Consider the following 15,689-nt stretch of genomic DNA (forward strand, 5'->3'; position numbering starts at 1 on the left):
ATCATATATACCTAAAAAGATTAGTGTTTACATGTATGTATGTATTCACCTATAGTTAGGTCTTTCCCTAGATCCTAGGTCTGTGATTCACTCCAGACAACAGCCTGGGCTCTGTTGTTTCTTTATAAAACATTATTATTTTTATTTAAGTTAATTTTTTATATGTAAATATATTAAATAATATTTAACATTTAATAAATATTTATTAAATATATATCTATAACATATATATTAGATATTATTTTAGATATATATTTTATATATAAATATATTATTTAATATACATAAAATATATATATTTATAACATATATATCTAAAAAGATTTCTTATGTAACATGTAGAGGCATCAACTTACCTAAAACAAAATTAGAATAGAAACGTTTAAAGATACAACAGTAGAGGGCTGTATGCCACTCTGTAATGATATTTTCCCACATAGGAAGGAAGCAAAGAACACTCTTCAATAAATAATGCAGGCATGCATGCCACCCCCCTCCAACACACACTCATGCAAGATCCCTACCTTTAACCATACACAAATGTAAATTCTAGGTAGATTTTAGAACTAAACATAAAAACATCAAAGTTTACAGATTTTAGAAGAAAATACTTTAAAATTCCATTATAACTTCAAGGTAGAAAATATTTTTTAAATAAGACCCAAAAATCTATACCTGTAAAATTTTCTTTTGCATTCAACTACTTAAAACACTAAAAGTCAATATTAAAATAATAAAATGGTAACATTCAGAGAATAATTTACAATTCATAAAATGGACAAAGACAGTACAGAATATATAAAGCACATCTATAAAATCAATATGAAAAAAGACAACACAAAGAATACAAAGTTTCACTTATGCAGCATGAATTAGTTCTGAAGATCTAATGTACAGCATGGTAACTATAGTTAACAGTACTACACTGTATACTTGAAATTTGCTAAGAAGGTAATGTGTTTTCGTCACAAAAAAGGGGTAACTCTGAAATGATAGGTATGTTAATCAGCTTGATTGTGATGATCATTTCATAACATATACTTCCATCAAAACATTAAGTTGTATACCTTAAATATATAGAAATATTTTTATCAATTATACATAAATAAAGCTTTTTAAAAAGACAACAAAATGGAAAAATGAGAAAATGACCAGATCATTCAAAGAAACAAAAACCTCAACTGACAACAAATGTATGAAAACATGTTCAACTTTGCTAATATTTACGGAAATAAATATTAAAACTACATATCATTTAAAACTCATAAGTAACATATCATTTAAAACCCATAAGTTAAGGGAAAAATTAAAAAGACTGATAATATCAAGTGCCTGTGAAAACATAGAGAACTGGGAACTTTGAAATTGATACAAGCACTTTGGAAAAGTTTGGAAGTGTGTGAAAGATGTACTCACCACACCTAGGGGAGTCAGAGATCACCTCTAACCACATTTAAGCTCTTATGAGGGCCCTTCAGCTGAATTTATAAACCAAATTGACACCAGGTAGATTAACAAAAGAAAAGCATACACATTGTATTAGTTTTGTGTGTACATGGAGACTTCACAAAAGAGTAAAGTCCAAAGAAGCAGCCAAAAACAGAAGCTTCTATGCTTTTTAGACAAATAATGATAAATGAGAAGAAACGACAAGACAAAATCTGGCTATGGGACAGTAAGTAAGAGTTCCAGTCTCTGGTGAGCACAACTATTTTCTTTTCTTTCTTTTTTTTTTTTTTTACTTTAAGTTCTGGGGTACATGTGCAGATTGTGCAGGATTGTTACATAGATACACACATGCCATGGTGGTTTGCTGCATCCATCCCCCTGTTATCTACATTAGGTATTTCTCCTAATGTTATCTCTCCCCAATCCCCCAACCCACTGCTGTCTCTCTCCTAGTCCCTCCACCTGCCAAGAGGCCCCAGTGTGTAATGTTTGCCTCCCTGTGCCCATGTGTTCTCGTTGTTCAAAACCCACTTATGAGTGACAATATGCGGTGTCTGGTTTTCTGTTTTTGTGTCAGTTTGCTGAAAATGATGGTTTCCAGCTTCATCCATGTCCCTGCAAAGGACATGAACTCATCCTTTTTTATGGCTGCATAGTATTCCATGGTGTATATGTACCATATTTTCTTTATCCAGTCTATCATTGATGGGCATTTGGGTTGGTTCCAAGTCTTTCCTACTGTAAACAGTGCCACAATGAACATATGTGTGCATATGTCTTTATAATAGAACAATTTATAATCCTTTGGGTATATACCCAGTAATGGGATTGCTGGGTCAAATGGTATTTCTAGTTCTAGATCCTTGAGGAATTGCCACACTGTCTTCCGCAATGGTTGAACTAACTTACACTCTCACCAGCAGTGTAAAAGTGTTCCTATTTCTCCACATCCTCTCCAGTATCTATTCTTTTCTGACTTTTTAATGATCGCCATTCTAACTGGTGTGAGATGGTATCTCAATGTGGTTTTGATTTGCATTTCTCTAATGACCAGTGATGATGAGCTTTTTTTCATATGTTTGTTGGCTGCATAAATGTCTTCTTTTGAAAAGTGTCTGTTCACATCCTTTGCCCACTTTTTGATGGGGTGGTTTATTTTTTTCTCATAAATGTATTTAAGTTCTTTGTAGATTCTGGATATTAGCCCTTTTTCAGATGGGTAGATTGCAAAATTTTTTTCCATTCTGTTGGTTGCCAGTTCACTCTAATGATAGTTTCTTTTGCTGTGCAGAAGCTCTTAAGTTTAATTAGATCCCATTTGTCTATTTTGGCTTTTGTTGCCATTGCTTTTGGTGTTTTAGTCATGAAGTCCTTGCCTATGCCTAAGTCCTGAATGATATTGCCTAGGTTTTCTTCTAGGGTTTTTATGGTGTTAGGTCTTATGTTTAAATATTTAATCCATCTGGAGTTAATTTTTGTACAAGATGTAAGGCAGGCATCCAGTTTCAGCTTTCTGTACATGGATAGCCAGTTTTCCTAACACCATTTATTAAATAGGGAATCATTTCCCCATTGCTTGTTTTCGTAAGGTTTGTCAAAGATCAGATGGTTGTAGATGTGTGATGTTACTTCCAAGGCTTCTGCTCTGTTCCATTGTTCTACATATCTGTTTTGGTACCAGTACCATGCTGTTTTGATTACTGTAGCTTTGTAGTATAGTTTGAAGTCAGGTAGTGTGATGCCTCCAGCCTTTTTTTTTTTTTTTTTTTTTTGCTTAGGACTGTCTTGGATCTGTGGGCTCTTTTTTGATTCCATTTGAAGTTTAAGGTGGTTTTTTCCAGTTCTGTGAAGAAAGTCAATGGTAGCTAGATGGGGATAGCATTGAATCTACGAATTACTTTGGGTAGTATGGCCATTTTCATGATATTGATTCTTCCTAGCCATTAGCATGGATGTTTTCTCGCCCTGATACTGGGAAGGTTCTCCTCCCAGAGGAATCTTTATGGCTTGCTGCCTGCAGGAAGAGACAGGTCAGCCAGGCCTTTCTGAAACTATCATTTCTTCAGTGTTTTCAACTCAACGTAATCAATATATCAACCTAACATATTTTGGGAAGTTATATCCTTCAGTCCTTCACATACAACCACAAAATTCCACTCAATATGCATCTTAGATCAGTGGTTCTTAGATATATGTGTGGCCTGAAGAACCCTAGAAGCTCCCTAAGACCCTTCTTTCAGGGAATCTACAAGACCAAAACTATTCTCATAATACTAAGATATTTTTTGCTTCTCCACATTCATTGCTTCACAGGTGTGCAGTGAAGTTTTGCAGATGCTACCTGCTATACACTACACACACCCATACACATAAATGCTAAACACCATCCATGAACATCTCTTAGGAGGAAAGATATGAAATGGCCTCAGAGAGGGCCACATGGAACTGATTATCTTGTAACCCTGAGTAGATGTAAAATGTTCCTCATTAGCTTTACAGAATTCTCTTGGTGATCCACCCAGCTCAGCCTCCCAAAGTGCTGGAATTATAGGCATGAGCCACCATGCCCGGCCCTGGCCCTATTTAAAACCAGCATCTTGCATACTCTGCATCTAACTCAGAAATTAAGAAAACACACAGTAAAGCTAACAATTCCAGTTTACATTCATGACCTCAAATCTTAAATGGACATGCAACACAGGTGGGCACTGCGCTACACTTTTCTGGTATATTTGTTCCCCCACTCTCCAAATTACTGCTTTACACTTTTTTCTTCCTTCTCAAACATACAACACTCCTGACTATCCCACTCACTATTTGCTAATCACCCGACTCATAACTCATTGAGTGAGGAGAAAGAATGTGATGGGAACTCCCTCATTTTCCCACCCTTAAATATGCCTTTTCTACTAGTAAATTCTACCTTTCCTCCTCCTCTCCCAATAGATGAGATATTCCTGCTCTAGATGATTATCCCTTGCACTCTGGATCACATCCCCTGTGATGTTTCCAAGGACTTTATGTATATAATTACCTCCTATCTGTCAACTGGATAATTATACATAATGGAAGGATGGATGGATACATAGATGAATGGATGGATGGATAAATGAATAAATGGAGAAAGAGATGTTCCCTTGCTCATACCTCCTTTGCAGCTACAACCTAATTTCTCTGCTTCCTTTCCAAGAAAAATATCTGAAGTGATGCCTAAAGTCATACTCTCCATTTTCTCACTTCTATTCTCTCTTCAATTTGATCTAACTGGACTGTGTCCCCACCATTCCACAGAAACTGTTCTAACCAAGATCATCAACAATTTCCATCATGTCCAATTCGATGTCACTTCTCTGCCCTGAAGCCCTCAGCAGCACACAGCTACTACAATATTCCCTTCCCTTTGAAGCATTTTCTTCTTTTGTGGCATCACATTGCTCTGGTGTTCTTCTTGCCTAATTGTTCATTCTGAGTTCATTCTTCACATATTTAGATACGACCTTTATATTCATTCTCAAAATCTGTATTTACAGCTCTGGCATCTCCTTGAATTCTCTGTCTAAAAATGGCACTCATTTCTATTTTAACATGTCCAAAACAGAATTCTTGCTTTCCCATCATAGATGTTGTTCCACCATCTTTCCTTCATCAGCAAATGACATGATAGCCCACACAGCTGCTCAAGCCAGAAACCTAATGGTTAACTTTTTTCTCACACCCAAATTAATCTCATCAGTACCCCCAAAATGTGTTCTATATTTAACCATTTCTTCCCATTCTTTATCATGCTAGTCTAAGCCGTTATCATCTTTCCCTTGGGCTGCTGAAATTTCTTTCTGTTTGCCCATCCATCGTTGTTTTACCAAAAATTCTATATTCTGTACAAAAGAGTCAGTTTGCTTTTGTTTAGAATATAGAATTTTATAAGCAAGGTGACTTACTTACAAAATGCAAGATCTTGCTTACTAGATCTTGTTTCTTCCCTGGTGAACATCCTCCAATTGCTTTCCATTATACCTAAAATAAAATCCACAACCTTTACCATGGCCTAGAAGCCTCTGCACCATCTGGCTCATCTCCACCTCTCTTATCTCATCTCCTGATGCTCTAGCCATTGCTCAACACATTTTAGCAATACTGACCTTCTTTTTCTTTACTGGATATGACCAGGACCCTTGTCCTTAGAGTGAGTTCACATCCCCGTTTCCCTGAGTGATCCAAGTTTTGCCTTTTGTCCTGAAGTCTTATTCACTTTTGCATATTTCCCAGACTCATCTTTTGTTTTAAAACCAAGGCTTATTAAAAGATGCATTAAAATAAGCCAGAATGGGTTTGGTAGATCTTCCCTTTGTACTTCCAGTGGCTATCCTGCTGTTGTCTAATAGTGTGTGAAACACGCAACGAACTGACCTCTGACTCTAACAAATTGGTTAAACCTGAAAGTTGACTATCAATAAGCATTCTTTTATTTTCAGACACTTTCAAAGGAAAGGTAACGATCAAGTTGGACTCTTCCTAAAGTAACGCACTGGGACAAAAGAGGGTAGAAAAAGCCAAGTGTCCCAGGTTCCTGGGGGCAGTCAGAGATGTAAGGAAGTCTCTCTGCCTCTGGTGTACTAGCCAGTGGGGCAAGACGCTGGAAAATATCCTGTGGAATACTGGACTTAACTTGTCTGAATATTGGAGTCTCACTTAGCAGTGCTTTTAGGGTGAAACTATGTTCCTGTCTATAGAAAACTAGTAAGAAACATCTGGTTCTAAACACTGACTGTGACTGATGACTTTCCACCCTGATGCATCCCTCTGAGGAACTATCCTGTGGACTGGCTGCAATTTCAGTGAAGGGAGATTTGCTCTGCTCTGCCCAGACTTGCCTAGGTTTCAGATGTTAACACCAAGAGCAGCAACATTTGCAATAGCAACTCAGAATGATGCCATTCAGCCAATTCTCTCAATTTTCTGGAGACAGAAACTTGACAGAGTCCCATTAGACTAAGTAAATAACTCTGGGGGTCCAAAGGACATCTGGAGATAAGGGGGGAAAATAGAAAAAAAAAATGGGCTCCCACAGATTGCGAGACAGAGATGAAGTCATATTCATTTTACATAAAACAATATAAGTATTTTTTCTGAATTCTAATCTGAGTCATTTTACTTCTTTGCAAATCTCCAAAACACATAATAAATCTGAATACATTCATTGCTTGTGAGAAAATTTCTACAAAGCACTTGATGCCCAGTAGATGCTGAATAAACAGTAACCAATTTCACTGAGTACCTACGTGGTACCCAGCATAAAGAACGTCCTAGAAGTTCACCTAATATTATAGACCCTGTTTTGTGCACTCTTGAAGTTGACATTCCACTTTGATTGTAACTTAAATACATATAAATTTGAATAATAACAAAAGCCAGAATGTGATTAAGTCCAAAAGTAAATATTTCAAAAATAAATGCTATAGGGATTAAAGGGAAAAAAGGCATTATTTTGAGCTGGGTAATACGTTTTTTTAATAAAAATTATTGAGCTCATGATTGCAGTAAGCTATACAAATCTCAATCATCAAAAAATTAATGTTAACAACATGTCTAAAAAAAGTACATAAGCACTAAGAAATTTAATGTTTTCATCTATTTTTCTTTTCTTCTTAAGAATCAATAATTAACTGTTAGAAGTTCAATTAAAGAACATGCTGAGAAAGCTTAGGAGCTTAGAAAAAATAAGATGGCCTTTCACTGAGACTCACATATCACATGTATCTCAGAAAATTGCTCACTCTCTGGGGTCTCTGCCACACAACCATGTAGGACCAGAAACTGGATCTCACCAATGTCTCAGTGATAAAACTCAGGAATGCTAATTTATGCAAAACAAATCTGTAAGAAACGAATGCTAACGGATTACTTTACACAGATACATGCAATTGTCAGTTGAATAGGGGCATTGCCCTAAATAGTACAATCTTTTTTTGGACACATGTTTCACGGAAACAAAATTTTCCAAGAAACTTGGCAGCCTAGGCTCAGAGTGGGAAGCAAGTGCAGTTTAATTTTATTATTTGAATGCTTGATGGTAGCAGGACTAATGGGCTTATGGGTCCATCTCCTTAATAAGGAAGAAGACATGACATAACCCCATAGCTCATGTTGAACTCTTAAAATGCAGTATGGCTCACAGTAAGCGTTCAATAAATATTTGTTGAAGCAATGAAAGTTCCCCTGAACACTTCTTGGATAGGTATTGCCAAAGTTTATCTTTAAAAAAATTCTAAATTTCATTATTCTAATCAGGACGTTTTTCATGATATATTAATACCTTCAATCCCTTATAGTTAAGACACAGTAATTTAAAAGCCAGTTGTTCTTTTTAAAGCAAAGTTTCTCAAACTCAGCACTATTGACATTTTCTACTAGACAATTATGTGTTACGGAAGGCTGTCTTGTGCCTCATAGAATTTTTAACAGCATCACTGGCCTCTACGCCCCAATGCCAGCAGCACATACATACCCTCTCCTGTGCCCCATTAACATTTACCTTTGAAATGCATGATTGTATTTTGTTTCATGGTTTTGACATAGTTCACTTCAATAAGACTAAATGAAAATAGGATGGCTTGGGGTGGGGTAGGGTTGGGTAAGGTAGAGTAGAGGGAGGAATTTGAGAAGGAAGAATGAGTAGTAGCACGTAAGTCAATCAGAAATATCTCCAGGCATTGCCAAATATCTTCCAGGGGCAAAATCCATCTTATTGAAAACCAGTTCTTTAAAGTGATATCTCTGCTCAGATCTTCCAAGTGCTAATTTCAGAGCTTCACCATCAAAGACAAAGTCTGTGAGTTATTACAGTCATCACTGTTGTTTCTCCTAAGCCCCACTTTAACCCTTTCTGTCAAAGTCACCAGACCATCATGTAGATGCCGTATTACCAATAGTAGTCTCAAGGGAAAGGAAAAATAAAATCATTAGGAAAAAGGTAAGTTCCTCACTTCCACTCACCCCTACTCAAATATCACCAAGAGTCCTTGGAAATAAAGTGAAGCCAGGTGGTTACTGAGTGAGTGTGTCTTACCAGCACACTTCCTGAGCTTTCATCCAGTCGATAAGCAGCAGCAAAGGAAAGAAAGCAGAAAGCAAATTTCAAAAAGAAGCAACCTAAAGAATTTTGACTATCTGGCATTCCTTCGTAGCAAAGACTGATATGATCAATGGGTTTTCCTTAACACCCAGCATGCTTTTCTTACTTACACCACACTCCTCTCTCCCAAACCTCTTTTTCCATTAAGCCTTTTTTTTTAAATGGATTCTTGCTCTGTTGCTCAGGCTGGAGTGCAGTGGCCTAATCTTGGCTTACTGCAGCTCTGCTTCCCAGTTCAAGCAATTCTTCTGCCTCAGCCTCCTGAGTATCTAGGTTTACAGACATCCGCCACCACGCCCAGCTAATTTTTTCTATTTTTAGTAGAGATGGGGTTTCACCATGTTGGTCAGTCTGCTCTTGAACTCCTGACCTCAATGATCTGCCCATCTTGGCCTCCCAAAGTACTGGCGTGAACCACTTAGTCTTTTTGGTCTTATTGCCATGAACTATATTTCTTTTCCGTTAGTCTTATTACAGTGAACTACGTCAAACCCATGAAACAAAACACAATCATGCATTGCAAAGGTAAATGTCAACAGGAAACACATTGTGTACTTTTCATAGAATTGGTCCTTCTGCCTGAGGCTTTGAGCTGCTCACTAACTGAAAATATTCAGAAGTTCTTATCTGACCATGGAACTCTTTTATGGTCATAAATTCATTTATTTTTTATTTTTCCATAAGTTATTGGGGTATAGGTGGTATTTGATTACATTAGTAAGTTTTTCAGTGGTAATTTGTGAGGTTTTGGTGCACCCACCCCCCAAGCAGTATACACTGCACCATGGTTGTAGTCTTTTGTTCCCCCTGACAAGTCCTCAAAGTCCATTGTCCATTGCCTTTGCATCCTAATAATTTAGCTCCCACACATCAGTGAGAACATACCATGTTTGGTTGTCCATTCCTGAGTTACTTCACTTAGAATAATAGTTTCCAATCTCACCCAGATCACTGCAAATGCTGGTAATTCATTCCTTTTAGTGGCTGAGTAGTATTCTATCATATATATATAAATAAACTGTATATATATATATATATATATACACACACACACATATATATATATACTACACATATATATGTGTATATATACTACATATATATGTATATATGTAGTATCTATCATATATATATAAACTGTATATATATATATGTGTAGTATATATATGTGTATATATATACAGTTTATTTATATATATTATTTATATATATATATTTATATATATTATATATATATATTTATATATATGATAGAATACTACTCCATATATATGTATACATATACTACATATATATGTATATACATATACATATATGTGTGTGTGTGCATGTGAATATATATATATATATACAGTTTATTTATATATATATGATAGAATACTACTCAGCCAACCAAAAGGAATGAATTACCTCCATTTGCAGTGATCTGGGTGAGACTGGAAACTATTATTCTAAGTGAAGTAACTCAAGAATGGACAACCAAACATGGTATGTTCTCACTGAAAAGAGAGAGCATACATGTAGTATATATATACTACATATATATATATATGTGTGTGTGCATATATATATATATATATATATATATATAAAACGTTTTATTTATCCATTCATTGATTGATGGACTTTGGGTTTGTTCCACGATTTTGCAGCTGTGAATTGTACTGCTATAAACATGCATGTGCAAGTGTCTTTTTCATACAATAACTTCTTTTCCTCTGGGTAAATACCCAGTAGTGGTATTGCTGGATCAAATTAGTTCTCGTTTTAGTTCTTTAAGGAATCTCCACTGTGTTTTTCATCGTGGTTGTACTAGTTTACATTCCCACCAGCAGAGTAGAAGCATTCCCCGATCATTGCATCCACACCAACATCTACTGTTTTTTTATTTTTTTATTATGGCCATTCTTGCAGGCATTAGGTGGGATCACATCATGGTTTTGATTTGCATTTCCCTGATCATTAATGATGTTGAGCATTTTTTCATGTGTTTGTTGGCCATTTGTACATCTTCTTTTGAGAGCTGTCTATTCATGTCCTTAGCTCACTTTTTGATGGGATTGTTTTTCTTCTTTCCTTAAAAAAAAAAAACAATGATTTGTTTGAGTTCGTTGTGTATTCTGGATATCAGTCCTCTGTTGGATGTATAGATTGGACAGATTTTCTCCCACTCTCTGGGTTGTCTGTTTACTCTGCTGACTATTCCTTATGCCGTGCAAAAGCTCTTTAGTTTAATTAAGTCCAAATGATTTATCTTCGTTTTTATTGTATTTGCTTTTGAGTTCTTGGTCATGAAATCCTTGCCTAAGCCAATGGCTAGAAGGCTTTTTCCAATGTTATCTTCTAGAATTTTATAGTTTTAGGTCTTAGAATTAAGTCCTTAATTCATCTTAAGTTGAGATCTGTATAAGATGAGAGATGAGGATCCAGTTTCATTCTCCTACATGTGGCTAGCCAATTATCTCAGCATCATTTTTTGAATAGGGTGCCCTTTCTCCATTTTATGTTTTTGTTTGCTTTGTCGAAGATCAGTTGGCTTAAGTATTTGGGTTTATTTCTAGGTTCCCTATTCCATTCCATTGGTCTATGTGCCTATTTTTATACCAGTACCATGCTGTTTTGGTGACTATGACTTTATAGTATAGTTTGAAATCTAATTGTGTAGTACCTACAGATTTGTTCTTTTGCTTAGTCTTGCTTTGGCTATGTGGGCTCTTTTTTGGTTCCATAGGAATTTTAGAATTGTTTTTTCTAGTTCTGTGAAGAATGATGGTGGTATTTTGTTGAGCATTGCATCGAACTGAATTTGTAGATTGTTTTGGCACTATGGTCATTTTCACAATATTGCTTCTACCCATCCATGAGCATGGGATGTATTTTCATTTGTTTGTGTCATCTGTAATTTCTTTCAGCAGTGTTTTGTAGTTTTCCTTGTAGAAGTCTTTTGCTTCCTTAGTTAGGTATATTCCTAAGTATTGTTTTGTTTTTTGTTTTTTATTTTTTTTGGTTTTTGCAGCTATTGTAAAGGGGTTGAACTCTTGATTTGATTCTCTCCTTGGTCGCTGTTGGTGTAGAGAAGAGTTGATTCATGTACATTAATTTTGAATCTGGAAACTTTGCTGCATTTTTTTTATCAGTTCTAGAAGCTTTTGGAGAACTCTTTAGGGTTTCTTAGGTACACAGTCATATTATCAGCAAACAGAAGCAGTTTGACTTCCTCTTTACTGATTTAGATGCCTTTATTTCTTTCTCTTGTCTGATTGCTCTGGCTAGGACTTCCAGTACTACATTGAAGAGAGGTGGTGAGAGTGGGCATCCTTGTCTTGTTCCAGTTCTCAGAGGGAATCTTTCAACTTTTCCCCATTCAGTATTATGTTGGCTGTGGGTTTGTCACAGATGGCTTTTATTTCATTATGTCCCTGTATACTGGTTTTGCTGAGGTTTTTTTTTATCATAAAGGGATGCTGGATTTTGTTGAATGCGTTTTTGCATCTATTGAGATGGTCATGGGATTTTTGTTTTTAATTGTGTATCACATTAATTGACTAGTGTATGTTAAACCATCCTGCAACCCTGGTATGAAACCCTCTTGATCATGGTGGATTATCTTTTTGATATGTTGTTGGATTCAGTTAGCTAGTATTTTGTTAACAATTTTAGCATCTATGTTCATCAAGGATATTGGTCTGTAGTTTTCTTTTTTGGTTATGTCTTTCCCTCATTTGGGTATTATGGTGATGCTGACTTCATAGAATGAATTAGGGAAGGTTTCTTCTTTCTCTTTCTTGTGGAATAGTATCAAAAGAATTGATACCAATTCTTCTTTGAATGTCTGGTAGAATTCAGCTGTGAATCCATCTGATCCTGGACTTTTTTTTGTTGGTAATTTTTAAATTACCATTTCAATCTCACTGCTTGTTATTGGTCTGTTCAGGGTGTCTATTTCTTACTGATTTAAGCTAGGAGGGTTGTATTTTTCTAGGAATTTATCTGTCTCTTCTAGGTTTATTAGTTTATGCGTGTAAACATACTCATAGTTGCCTTGAATGATCTTTTGTTTTTCAGTGGTGTCAGTTGTAATATCTCACTTCATTTCTTAATGAGGCTATTTGGATTTTCTCTCTTCTTTTCCTGGTTAATAATGCTAAGGGTCTATTTTATCTCTTCAAAGAACCAGCTTTTTGTTTCATTTATCGTTTATACTTTATTGTTGTTGTTTCAGTTTCATTTAGTTCTGCTCTGATCTTGGTTATATCCTTTCTTCTGCTAAGTGTGGCTTTGGTTTGTTCTTGTTTCCCTAGTTCCTTGAGGTGTAACCTTAGAATGTCAGTTTGTACTCTTTCAGTCTTTTTGATGTAAGTCTTTAGGGCTATGAACTTTCCTCTTAGCACTGCCTTTGCTGTATCCCAGAGGTTTTGATATATTGTGTCATTATTGTCATTCAGGTTGAGTAATTTTTTAATTTCCATCTTGATTGCATATTTGACCCAATGATAATTCAGGAGCAGATTATTTAATCCCCATGTATTTTGCAGAATTTCTGTTTTAAATTCAGACATAATATTTCCACAGCCTTTCTTTATGTCTTATAATAAAATACAACTGCCTTCAGAGACTTTTTTTTTAATCCCTTATCTTTTCTTAATTTGTCCTCAAATGACCATCAGGAAAATCAGAAAGTTTAATGTGCCAAGAGTCACAAAAATGCCATTCTGATAAGCAATCAAAGCAAGGACATGTGTCTAAAAAAAGACTTGATTTATTTTATGAGCTTGCTAAAAGGGGTTCGTAAGCTGAATTTTTCAGTCAGTAAATTCGGTTTCATCATGAAATGGGTAATAGGACAAAATTAGTCCAAATTTCAGGACTTTTCCACCTCAAATAATTGCCTATATCAAAACTACAAGTTATAATTATTACCAATAATCAATCATTCTGTAGAAACCACTCTTACTGAATACATGCATGTAAAGAAGAATCAAGAAAATGAGTCAGAAATGCGGAGACTCACAGTTTTTTTATTATTTTTCTCTCTGTAGCACCCCACAAAAAAAAAAAATCCTTGAGCCTGAACTCTGATTAAATGTAAAACACTGCATGCCAATGATTTTGAGCATAAGATGCAATTAGTGTATGATACGCTACCAGTAACCCCAGGGGTGAGTCTTCTCCATCTGGTGTTATTTTGTTTTGTTTTTAACTTCTTTTAATTATTACTATTAAATGCTTAGGATAAAGTGTTATTTTTCCCAGTAAGAGCAGTATAAAAATTGTTCTGACCTATGTGATTTACCATAGTTAATACACCAATTTTAAATAGGAAAAAATTAAGATAAAACATATTGCTGAAACAAGATGAGAAAATCAGATAAAATTCTAACAGCTACCCTGAGTAAAAGATATAACTAATTAGTCTGGATAAACCCCTTTTGTTCATTATTTTACTAATTATCTGATGCTAAACACATAACTATTCTATTTAATTTCCCAACAGATTTTCCTAATGTATCCACATTGTTTAATATTCTACAATTTCTTCACTAATAGATATCATATTGATCTTGCTGATACAGAGAAAAGAATTTAGAGCATGAATTCTGCAGCTATCATATGCAAAATAATTGAAAATTAACTTTCTTAAATAGCGTATTAAGCACATGGTTGGTATTTAACAATTATTAGACATCATTCTTCTTTTCTTCATTCTTGTCTTACTCTCTTTCTTTATTACAGGGAGTGGAAAAAGCATGGAACCAGGAGTCGAGGGAATGATCTAGTGTTGGACTGTCACTGCTAGACATCACAGCAACCTCAGTATATTCACCTTTAATGCTGTTTCCCTTTTCTACATCATATAGTTTTGTGAATGAGACAATGAATGTAAGAAAATTATCAAGTTGTCATATCCTATATAAAAGTAAGGTGTTATTAGCAGGACTTTAAAGTGAAATCTAAAGAGATTATTTGGGCCTTTTAATAATTTGTCACAGCCTCTATTATTTACAAGTCTTAGATGACTTTCAGTTTGAAAGGGCTCCAAGTAGCTATTCGTGTTTCTCTAACCCCATGAACATATGTCACTCAAAAATCACTGCCATTACGTTTCAAGAGCCTAATTCTTATTTCATGAAAAGCTTGGGGACCCAGAAAAGATAAAAGTCTGGCCTATGTTAATGCCTACACTCAATTATATAATACTGAACATACCAAAGATGTCTAAAATGTATTTCAGAGCATCAAAATAGCAAAACCAGTTTTCAAGTGGCACAATTAACATAGTCTGAGAGTGAGAGACAGACTGTGTGGAACAGTGGGTAGAATAATGAAGTCTTCAGTTTATACTAATTCCTGTGAAGCCTCCATTCTCATCCTAGTTCTCTATCACCAACAAAGAAGGTAAAGCTATGACCAAATCTTCTATTTAGGCAGCATATTCAAAAAATGTAGAAATTATACAGGTTGTACCAGGAGCCTGTGTATTATTTGTTCCTTTTTTGAGAAGACATAAAATGAGTGCCACAACCAAATATTTTTCGAAAGGATTAAAGACAATCCCTTGAGAGTAAGTAGCCATGCATTATATAATCTTACCATTAAATCAGTGGCAACTGATTGAACCAGAGATTTGTGCATTAACTCCAGAAGAGCTCTTTGGAGACTGACAGCAGCATAGGAATGTTCTGGGACCAGAGCTCTATCCAACAGGGGTAATCTAAGCCAGATGGTGATGAGCCAGCCTAGAAGGATCTTTCCTGAAAATCTGAATTTGAGACAAAAAAAGGGAATTGATAGGGCATAAGGACAGTTTAACTTAGCATTTAAGAATGTGGTATGTGAAGTCTTAGTGCCTATATTCTAACCCCAGTTCTCTCAGTGACCAACAAAAAACCTTAAAGCAAGTAAGTGAACCCCTCTGGACTTCATTTTCCTCACCTGTAAAATTAGAAAAATAATAGCATAGGAGGACATTTAAAAAGGGCAATTAATCATTGTTTAGCACCTACAATAAATCCATTAAAATATAGTCCAAAAATTCTGAGCAAATGTCAAAAGTATGATTATTACTTTATCTTAAAAATAGAATTTAACAATAAGCATTTTAAAATAT

At 35.3% G+C, this 15,689-nt stretch overlaps 1 long non-coding RNA gene across 1 annotated transcript in view; it reads right to left on the reverse strand.

Annotated features, from left to right (window-relative positions):
* Positions 1–15,689, reverse strand: part of LOC116539744 — a 38,674-nt gene that overhangs the window by 17,699 nt on the left and 5,286 nt on the right. Inside the window, exon 2 of the long non-coding RNA XR_004264164.1 lies at positions 15,173–15,333. This is a non-coding gene — a long non-coding RNA (uncharacterized LOC116539744). The remainder of the gene's footprint in view (positions 1–15,172; positions 15,334–15,689) is intronic.

Source organism: Sapajus apella, unplaced genomic scaffold (assembly GCF_009761245.1).
Source record: "Sapajus apella isolate SASKATOON/1434 unplaced genomic scaffold, GSC_monkey_1.0 scaffold132, whole genome shotgun sequence".
NCBI classification, from domain to species: Eukaryota; Metazoa; Chordata; class Mammalia; order Primates; family Cebidae; genus Sapajus; species Sapajus apella.